Raw genomic sequence first — 11,393 nt, 5'->3', positions numbered from 1 at the left:
TGGTCAGAACCGGGGAAACTAGGAAACAGAACTTGAGAAAGCAGAGAGACGGGAAAACACGCTGGTAAGACCTGACAAGACGAACTGGCAACAGACAAACAGAGAACACGGGTATAAATACACTGGGGATAATGAGGAAGATGGCCGACACCTGGAGGAGGGTGGAGACAAACACAAAGACAGGTGATACAGATCAGGGTGTGACAGTAAGTACTTACACTCTGGCGTCACTGTGAGCAGCATCTTCTCCTTCCACCTCCTCCATCTATAACATGAGTTTGTTAATAAACATGTGGCAGTTCCAAAGCCCCTGTAAGCACAGGTGGACCGTGAGGGCCTGGAGTACTGCTCCATTGTAACACAGAGAACAAGAGTGGGTCAGCGTCGCACCAAGTCTGGAGCACTGGGAGCAGAAAGAAAGGGAGAGAAAGACAAAGGATATACGGAAGTACAGCTGTACTTATTGAGCCGCTAACCTCATTGCACCACCATTCCCAAATGTGCCACGACCGCTGAACTGAGCCAGCCCTGGCTGGAAGATCATTCAAGTATGGAGATGCAAGCTTCCTCAACACCTGGATTACACCTGCTCCGTACCCCTGCCCTGCAGAATGGCTGTATTACTTTGCAAACCTGCAGAGAAAAGCAATATTGTTTTTAAATATAATTTATAGATGCTTAATAGGTGCGTATGAACAGTACTGAAACTGTAATGCAGACAGACCCCTGTCTACTTTACCTGCTTGCCATGTCTTGCTCGTCGAACCCTGCCCTGGTCAGCAGAGACTGGACCAAACAGCTTGTCATGGCAGTGTCATCACGTACTGTAAAATACCTGAGGGGAAACACACAACGACGATATGATGACGACATGAGAATATGTGGTGATGGGTGTGTGATATTGGGCTTAGGGGCACATTCACAGAAGACAGCTATAAATGTGTAGCCTTTTTCTATTTAATAAATTGCTTAATGTTGCTCTGAGCAATGCACATATTTGATAGGGCTTAGGGGAGGTAGATGCATGGTGATAAATGTGAGTATTTGTACTGTAGACCTACACATTAGGGGGCTTTCACACCAATTGGTTTGGAGTGTTTTTTTTACAAACTCTGGTGCGTTTTCCCACTTAGTTCGATTAGTTTGGACTGGTGTGAAGGCTGCTGGCTCGAAAACCCTACGCGACAATGTGAAAAATCTGTCGATAAGCCCTTAGCAAGGCACTTAACCCTAATTTGCTCCAGGGGCACTGTACTGCTATGCCTGACAATGTAAAACAACACATTTTACCACACCTATCCGGTGTGTAACAATAAAACATAATATAGGCTACTGAATGTAGCCTATTCACGTCGCAGGAAGATATGTTATTGTGCTGTATCCTCGTGCATGTTGTTGGAAGAACAAATAAGTGAAAGTAATATGAAGATTGGGACACACTGTGATGCTTTGTGATAATCATAGATTTAATGTGAGCATTTTTTTTTTCAATAAACAAATGACTTGCATGGAACATGGCACATTGAAATTATCTGCCAACGCAGTCTCCCAGCACCGCAGCAACCAGTGCACCGCTGAACCAGGACAAAGAGGCTGGTCCTCCAGCTCCCACTGACCGCACCGCCATCACGGCCATGTTGTGCAGCTCTTTTCAGACAACCAGCGTAATATGGCCAAGTAGCCTTCCACACCGAGTATACAATGCCCCTCTAGTCAAAGCGGCTAATGCCTCAACATTCTAAAGATCTATTTAACAGCACAATATTAATATGTATACGCTACCGGTCAAAAGTTTTAGAACACCTACTCATATGAAATAACACATATGGAATCATGTAGTAACCAAAAAAGTGTTAAACAAATCAAAATATATTTTATATTTGAGATTCTTCGAATAGCCAGTCCTTGCCTTCATGACAGCTTTACACACTCTTGGCATTTTCTCAACCAGCTGCATAAGGTAGTCACCTGGAATGTATTTCAATTAACAGGTGTGAAACAACCGACGCTGGAGATGAGAAGCAGGTAACAGGACAGGAACAGCGTCAGAACACGGGGTAAACAAAGACAAACAACAATTAATGCAGCAAATATAGGGAAGTAATAAACAGGTGATTGAGTTCAGGTGAGTCCAATAATACGCTGATGCGCATGACTGGGAAAGGCAGGTGTGCGTACTTATGGTGGCAGGAGTGAGTAATACTGGGGAGCCTGGCGCCTTCGAGCGCCAGGTAGGGGGAGCGGGGGCAGGTGTGACAGTACCCCGTAGGGGCTCCACCCGGCGTCCCACCTCGGCGAGCCTGACGGCCGGCCGAGGCACGGGTGTTGGACAAACCGGCTGGGCACAAAATCCCGACGAACCGGCAGGGGTGTGGGAGCCTGGCGAACCGGCTGAGGCGTGGGAGCCTGACGACCCGGGTGATGCGCGAAAGCCTGTCGATCCCACTGAGGCATGGGAGACCGATGATCCAGCAGAGGCATAGCAGCCTGGTGAACCGACTGGGCGTAAAACCCTGATGATCCAGCTGAGGCCGGATGTGGGATGGGCACGTTCCGAACCAACCGAGACAGAAACCTCTCGAGCCAGCTAGGGCGTGACAGCCCGACGAGTTGGCTTAGGCACCCCAGTTCCATCGGTGTCGGCCCTGGACCCGAGTCACCACCAACCGGAACGTCAGTACTCCCCGATGCTTTGCATGATGGCTGCTGCATTCTGTAACGACCGACACTGGAGATGAGAAGCAGGTACGGGGAGTTGAACATTGAACGCGGAAGAGACAGGTAACAAGATAGGAACAGCGTCAGCACACAGGTAAACAAAGACAAATTACAATTAATGCAGCAGCGGGGAACAGAGATGGGGAACTGACAAATATAAGGGAGGTAATAAACAGGTGATTGAGTCCAGGTGAGTCCAATAATACGCTGATGAGCGTGATGGGGAAAGGCAGGTGTGTGTACTGATGGTGGCAGGAGTGCGTAATGCTGGGGAACCTGGCGCTCGAGGGGAGTGGGAGCAGGCGTGACAAGGTGTGCCTTCTTAATTTGTGGAATTTCTTGCCTTCTTAATGCATTTGAGCCAGTCAGTTGTATTGTGACAAGGTACGGGGGGTATACAAAAGATAGCCCTATTTGGTTAAATACCAAGTCCATATTATGGCAAGAACAGCTCAAATAAGCAAAGAGAATCGACAGTCCATCATTACCTTAAGACATGAAGGTCAGTCAATATGGAACATTTCAAGAACTTTAAAAGTTTCTTCAAGTGCAGCCGCAAAACCCATCAAGCGCTACGATGAAACTGGCTCTCATGAGGACCGCCACTGTAACGTCTGCTTCCAACTTACACTCTCAAACGCGTAGATCCCCTGAACGCAGCTCACTTTCCAGCTCACGCTCTCAAACACACAGATCCCCTGAATGCAACTCACTCTCCAGATTCCAATCACCTGAATTCTGATCACCTGTTCACACACCTGTATGTCATTATTACATCCTATTTAGTTCAGTTCTTTGCACCCCATCATTGTGAGGTATTGTTTGTTTTGTGACACACTTCTATTCGGAGCACTGTTGTTCCTGTAATTTAATCCACCCGTGTATGATAGTTTTTGTGTGCCTCACTAATGATGCATTTTGCCTATTCCCTGCCTGTACTTTAGCCTATCGGATTTCCTGTTATCTACCTATTGCCTGATCTCCCGGATAAAGTTACTAGCCCTTTCCCTGCCTGTAGTGTTGCCTTTTTGGACCCCCTGTGTATGACCTTGTGCCTGCCCCTGGACCCAGCTACCAGCCTCCTCCTGTGGTCCTTTACATTTAAACACCTGCTCTTGAAACCAGCTCTCTGTCTCCCGTCGTGTTCATTACAGCCACAGGAACGGAAGACCCAGAGTTACCTCTGCTGCAGAGGATAAGTTCATTAGAGTTACCAGCCTCAGAAATTGCAGGCCCAAAAAATTATTCACAGAGTTCAAGTAACTACTACTGTGACATTAAAAATGTTTATGGTATTTTTCATCAGTTTTATTTTAAATGTAATTTCCACCACACTCTGTCATTACCACAACGCTAAGTTATTACCATCATGGTACATATTTTTGAGGCAGAGGTGTATTAAATTACAATTGATATTGATGATTTTAGCCAAATATGAACCTTATATACTGGTTCTTAAGGTAATTTCTAAAGTAATGTAAAATATTAAGATTTTGGTGTGGTAAATACATGTCTCGTGAACAGCATGATCATTACACAGGTGCATCATTACACAGCACGATCACTACAAGGACATTCACGTAAATCCACACACAATCAAATGGATTGTGAACTACCTGACCAATATACCACAGTAAGACTGAACCAGGCAGTATCAGATCGGATATATAAAAACACGGCACCGCAGGGGACGGTCCTGACACCTTTTCTGTTTACACAAATGACTTCACACACAAGAATGAACTGAGCCACTTACACAAATATGTTTTTAATCCCATTTCTATTAATTGTGCAGAGATTGGCCCTGTTGACTCTAAGTACTTGTGTTTCGCGGAGCGAACACAAGGGAACCCAAGAGCGGACTCAGATGCAGGGATGAATGAACCAAAATGTTTATTGTACACAGAGAGATGTGGAGTGCAGAACCGGGGTAACTCAGTTAAGTTGCAGGAAACCCAGAAGTGTAGAGTGAGGTTGGAGTTCACTGAGTTGAACAGGGTAAACAGGTCCGGAGGGGAATCCAAGGCAGTGGTGGTGAGTGAAGTCCAGAGCAAGGTGGTTGGGTGGTGAGATGTGGTACAAGAGCCAGCGGAAATGAGCAGAGATTACGATCTGGCAGAGTGGAAGTGGCAGGAATGAGTATTTGTAGAGGTCTTGATTTATGGGACGATTTGCAGCTGGTAGGGATCTGCTCTGACTCCAGCACACCTGTCTCCAACCACACAAACACAGAGACAGAGAGAGGGAGAGAGAGAGAGCGTACAGGGGGAGAACTGCAGGTTAAGATGACACCGGATGAACACCAGAGGGTGTAGTGAGAGCAGATGTGACAACTTGGGTGTAATAGTGGACAACAAACTGAACTGAAAGGATAATTCTCTACAAAAAAGCCCAATCCAGACTGTACTTTTTAAGGAAGCTTAGATCTTTTAGTGTATGTGACAAAATGCTTCGTATATTCTATAGCAGTGTAGTGGCGAGTGTAGTGACCTATGCCATTGTGTGCTGAAAAGGAATTTTAGCTAAGGAAGACTTAAACAAGCTTGACAAAATCATTAATAAAGCCAGTGCTACAATTGGCTGCAGCCTGGAATCAATACAGGACATGTTCATAAAAAGGCTGCAAGTAAAAACACACGATCATGGACAATGACACACACACACACACACACACACACACACACACACACACACACACACACACACACACACACACACACACACACACACACACACACACACACACACACACACACACACACACACACACACACACACACACACTCCACAGCACTCTAATGCAACACAAGAGCAGCTTCAGCAGCAGGTTCATCCTGCCCAGATGTTCCACAGAGAGGTTTAGACGGTCATTTTTACCCACCGCCATGAGGCTTTTTAATGAGTGTAATTAATTAACTGTGTTATAAGGTCATTCTATTGGAAAATGTTGTTGCCTGTTTTCCCAAGAGTAGAATAGAAAACAGCACTTGAATAAGACTATTATTTTATGGATACTATGGTTGGTGCATGTGACTTTGTCTTAATGTGTTATTTTATTTATTCATTTTTCTTATTTTTATCATGTGTTGGTCATTGTTGCGTGTTCTGTCATTGCAAGACATTGATGTTGCATGCTGTGATAAAACAATTCCCAAACTGGGATTAATAAAGTAATACTCTACTCTCACCTTGTGCTGGGGACAATAAAAGGCCAATAAAATGTGCAGTTTTGTCACACAACACAATACCACAGATGTCTAAAGTTTTGAGGGAGCGTGCAATTGGCATGTTGACTGCAGGAATGTCCATCAGAGCTGTTGCTAGATCATTTCATGTTCGTTTCTCTACCATAAGCCACCTCTAACGTCGTTTTAGAGAATATGGTAGTACGTCCAACCGGCCACACAGCAACAGACCATGTGTAACCACGCCAGCCCAGGACCTCCACTTCCGGATTCTTCACCTGCGGGATTGTCTGAGACCAGCCACCTGGATAGCTGATGAAACTGAGGAGTATTTCGGTCTGTATTAAAGCCCTTTTGTGGGTAAAAACGAATTCTTATTGGCTGGTCCTGGCTCCCCAGTGGGTGGGCCTGGCTCCCCTGTGAGTGGATGTATATGCCCTCCCAGCCCCACCCATGGCTTCACACCTGCCCAGTCATGTGAAATCCATAGATTAGGCCCTAATGAATTTATTTCAATTGAATGATTTCCTTCTATGAATTGTAACTCAGTAAAATCGTTGAAATGGTTACATGTTTTGTTTATATTTTTGTTCAGTATATTTGTATGTTTTATGTGGACCCCAGGAAGAGTAGATGCTGCATGTGCAGTAGGTAAGAACTCACCAGCTTGTAGTCATAAAACCAGGAAATAAATTATCTCTGATTCGTTCAGCCGTCCCTATGGGAAAAATGAATGGGGAAAGAATACAATTTTGGAATAAACGCAGAAAATAAAATCTGATCATTTCACAGGCTTAGATCTTATACGGTTTGTTCTGTGAGATAATAGCAGTCAGTTAACACGACTTTATGAAATATGAAGCCTTTATTTGATTTGTTTTTTATTATTACATATATTTTTCAAAATTCACAAAAAGTTACATTGGCCAACATTCTGCTAATTTTCTCATCGATTAAACAGTTAATATTAATACAGTTTTTTGTTCACAAAACTATGTTACGAACAGAGTGAACTAAGTTTTGTAGGCTTTATCCTTTGCTAAAGTTAAAAAAAAAAGTGCATTGTGCAGGAGTGCAAAGGCGAATTGAGTTATTGCACACGCGCACTTCACAGAGTAGGCGTTCCCTAACAGAAATATTCAAATGTATGCTGCAATGCGCCAACAGGATCTCGCTAGCTCATGCTTGGCTCTGTCCTCCTTCTTGCTTGTTCTGCCACTATGACTTAATTTGTTCCCATTTGAAACGACAGGCTGTGGTCTACATTGGTTTAGTTATAAAAATCTTTGGTACCACAGTATGAATAATACCCATAAAACCCAGCGGTAAAACAGTGAAATGGTTCCAATCGTTTTTTCCATCATTCAATTTCCCCAATAGCGGATTTGAGAAACACTTCAAATAAGGTCTGTGTTTCGTGTAGGCTTACCCTGGCGTGACTTTGCGATAACCCTGTAAATCTCTAGGACAAGGTGACTTATTGGATGCAGTCTATCACAGTGCCATCCGTTTTGTCACCAAAGCCCCATATACTACCCACCACTGCGACCTGTACACTCTCGCCAAACCCACTGGCTCCAGGTCATCTACAAGTCATTGCTAGGTAAAGCCCCGCCTTATCTCAGCTCACTGGTCACCATAGCAGCACCCACCCGTAGCACGTGCTCCAGCAGGTATATCTCACTGGTCACCCCCAAAGCCAATTCTTCCTTTGGCCGCCTCTCCTTCCAGTTCTCTGCTGCCAATGACTGGAACGAACTGCAAAAATCACTAAAGCTGGAGACTCTTACCTCCCTCACGAGCTTTAAGCACCAGCTGTCAGAGCAGCTAACAGATCACTGCACCTGTACATAGCTCATCCGTAAATTACCCATCCAATCTACCTCATCCCCATACTGTATTTATTTATCTTGCTCCTTTGCACCCCAGTATCTCAACTTGCACATTCATCTTCTGCACATTCTACCATTTCAGTGTTTAATTGCTATATTGTAATTACTTCGCCACCATGGCCTATTTATTGCCTTACCTCTCTCATCCTACCTCATTTGCACATGCTGTATATAGATATTTCTACTGTACTATTGATTGTATGTTTGTTTATTCCATGTGTAACTCTGTGCTGTTGTATGTGTCAAACTGCTTTGCTTTATCTTGGCCAGGTCCCAGTTGCAAATGAGAACTTGTTCTCAACTAGCCTACCTGGTTAAATAAAGGTGAAATAAAAGTAAAATAAATTATTAATATAGTTATGAACGTTCTCGGCGGCGCCATACTAGTGGTGATAAACCCAGTCATTCTGGTCAGAGGCTAACTACTTTTTAGTCTAAATTACACTATATTGCCTGGAAATACGATTACATTGCTAAAGTAGTCAAATATTTAGTACGAAACAACTTTGCCAGCATTATCATGTCATCAAAGTTACTTTAGACAGATGGCTGTCACGACTTCAGCCGAAGTCGGTCTCTCTCCTTGTTCGGGCGGCGTTCGGCGGTCGACGTCACCGGCCTTCTAGCCATCGCTGATCCACTTTTCATTTTCCATTTGTTTTGTTTTTGTTTTACACACCTGGTTTCAATTCCTCAATTACATGTTCATTATTTAACCCTCTGTTTTCCCCATGGTTTTTGTGCGTGAATGTTTTATGTATGTTCGGTCCGTTATTGTGGGTTCGGTATTACGACATGTTATTGGAATATTTGAGTAAAGTTACTTGTGTTACTCATCTCTGCTGTCCTGCGCCTGACTCCAGCTACACCCAGACCACTACAATGGCAATGTTGTCATTAGCTAGAAAGTTCATCAAAAATAGCTAGCAATGCTAACGTTATCTAGCTAAAGTCCGGTGGCCTCCCCTCAATTTTAGCTAGGTAACGTATAATGCATCTAAAGTCAATGTGGCAACATCAAAATGATGACAAAAGATCTTCCTACTAGTTATTTGCCTCCTTTTGAATATCATTGTATTTCCAAGCCACTTTAAAACACAAATGTCGCTCTACAAATAACACTTTCCATAATTTAAACATTGATGGTGTTATTACAGATGACCAAAAATGAATCGCTAACTACTGTAGCAATTTTTACAGGAAATTGTATAGATCTACCTACTCTCAGGAAACGACAGATATGTTTTTTGACTCACTGAATAATGTTCACTCTATCAGTGATATAGAATCTAAACAGTGTGATGAACCCATCATAGTTGAAGAGATTTTTGAGTCTATCAAACATCTAAAGAACAATAAATCACCAGGTGTCTAGTTAAATAAAGGTAAAAAAATGTAAAGTATTGATGGAATTACGGCAGAATTGTACAAGTTATTTTCTTAAAAAGTAACTCCATTCCTACTTGAAGTATTTTTAGAGAGTATTAAAAACAATGTTCTCCCTCTTACAATGAGTCGGGGTTAATAACATTGATACCTAAGCCTAAAAAAGAGGTCCTGCTAATCGATAACTGGTGTCCAATGCGTCTTCTTAATAATGACTATAAGATATTACTTACTACTTGCAAAAATAAATAAAGAAGTCCTGGACGCAATCATTGATGAAACACAGTCTGGCTTTATGAGGAACAGACATATTTCTAACAATATCAGACTAGTATTAGACATACTTGACTACTCAGACCTAATAACCGTGGATAGCTTCATATTATTTTTTTATTTTTATAAAGCATTTGACACAGTGGAACATCAGTTCCTCTTCCACTCCTTTGATACATTTGGCTTTGGGGATTTTTCTGTAAGGCTATTAAGACTATACGAATGGTAACAGCTCTATCAAACTGAAACATGGCACCTCACCTAGATTTGAGTTGAAGAGAGGAATTAGGCAAGGTTGTCCTATCTCACCGTATCTATTTTTATTTATCACCCAATTTCTTACAAATTATTTAAATAATAGTCCTGTACAAGGTATTTCCATAGCTGGTAAAGAAATTATTATAAGCCAGCTGGCTGACGATACTATACTTTTTCTGAAAGACGCTAATCAGATTCCCATATCGATCAATGTGATAGAATCCTTTTCCAAAGCATCTGGTCAATGTCTTAACATTAATAAATGTGAACTCATGGCTGTCAACGATTGTGTGACACCCTCATATTATGATTTTCCAGTGAAAGAAGAACGTACATATTTATGCATAACCATTACTAAGGATCAGAAGTCTAGAGGCTTACAAAATTTTAACCCTCATATTAAAAAAGCCCAGAAGAAGCTAAATCAATGGCTACAGAGGGACTTATCTTTATAAGGAAGAATCCTAGTAACCAAGGCTGAAGGTATCTCTAGACTAACATATGCCGCTCTATCTTTATATCTTGACGGTAAAATAAGCAAAGAGATAGACCAGGTGCTTTTCAACTTTCTGTGGAGAAACCGTACCCATTACATTAGGAAAACTGTTGTAATGAACACTTATGAGTATGGTGGGCTGAATTTTCTGGACTTTACTACCTTAAATAATACTTTTAAGATCAATTGGATAAAACAATTGTTAAGAAGACACACTTCTATGTGGAACTTTATTCCTCATCATGTCTTCTCTACTTTTGGTGGCCTTAACTTCATGTTGGTTTGCAATTATAATATTGCTAATTGTGAGGCTTATTTGATCTAATATATATTTCGTAACTGTTAGGTTGTTACAAATGTAGTGATATAAGTGGACACGTGCAATTTCGTCAACTTTACAAAAAACGACTTTATATCGGAGTTGTGCCTGTTGTGATAGAGATAGACAGAGCACTCATCATGGATATACCCTGTTTTAGCATGGAAAGGGAGGGAATACCTAGTCAGTTGTCAAATTGAATGTATTCAACTGAAATGTGTCTTCCGCATTTAACCCAACCCCTCTGAATCAGAGGTGCGGAGACTGCCTTAATCGACATCCACGTCTTCAGCGCCCGGGGAACAGTGGGTTAACTGCCTTGCTCAGAGGCAGAACGACAGATTTTTACCTTGTCAGCTCCGGGATTCAATCCACCCCCAATCCAAAGCTCTTATGGACGTGGCCATTGGGGGCTTCCCCATTTTAAAATAGTCACTGGCTGGGGCAATCAGCCGATGAAGAAGGAGAAAATGTACTACTTTAAAATGGAGATGCGCCACAATGACGCTGCCCATGCTGCCACAGACGGTATAATGCACAGATACAAAGTTGAGTCCTCTATATATCTCTATGCCTGTTGGTCACGCCCCTATCTGCCATCTCATTGGCTAGAATGGTCCCACCTGATCTCTCCTCCTCCTTCCTACGTTCCATATTTGATGACATGTTTTTCCATTGTTAGAGCATTAGCTCAAATATATTGTTAATATCATAGAAAATCTTTGACAATGTCGAGTCTCCTTTCCGGATTCTTCTTGACTATTTGATCCTTGTCATTTGACCTGTATGAAACGTTGAACGATGCAGCTAGAAATAAACAACATACTTCAACTGACACGCATAAACCCCGGCCCCAGTGATGGATC

Source organism: Salmo salar, chromosome ssa01, assembly GCF_905237065.1.
Source record: "Salmo salar chromosome ssa01, Ssal_v3.1, whole genome shotgun sequence".
NCBI lineage: Eukaryota > Metazoa > Chordata > Actinopteri > Salmoniformes > Salmonidae > Salmo > Salmo salar.
The sequence above is the reverse complement of the archived record's forward strand: the minus strand, read 5'-3'. Positions refer to the sequence as shown.